Source organism: Penaeus monodon, chromosome 24 (genome assembly GCF_015228065.2).
Source record: "Penaeus monodon isolate SGIC_2016 chromosome 24, NSTDA_Pmon_1, whole genome shotgun sequence".
Lineage (NCBI taxonomy): Eukaryota > Metazoa > Arthropoda > Malacostraca > Decapoda > Penaeidae > Penaeus > Penaeus monodon.
Window position 1 is genome coordinate 22,492,598 of NC_051409.1, and position 276 is coordinate 22,492,873.

At 34.8% G+C, this 276-nt stretch overlaps 1 pseudogene; it reads right to left on the reverse strand.

Annotated features, from left to right (window-relative positions):
* The window catches only part of LOC119588886, a 48,185-nt pseudogene that overhangs the window by 3,397 nt on the left and 44,512 nt on the right, over nucleotides 1-276 (reverse strand).

Consider the following 276-nt stretch of genomic DNA (forward strand, 5'->3'; position numbering starts at 1 on the left):
TTCTAAGAACGATTGCATAAGCAATACGGCAATAAACGGTGGGCGTCGCTGGTAATAAAACATTTCTGCTCTGTTGCTCCATAAAGAATGTGTAGGTTCTGGCCAACAAACATGATTGCAATTACAGTGGAGGACACTGAAAGGGTAATCATGAAAAATAATATATATACACATCTGCAGATTTTAAACTGTTTACTTTAACAACATTAACCTGCTTAATCGAAAGCCTAAATAAACTAGAAGTTTGACTAGAATATTTAAAGTGACATCATTCCT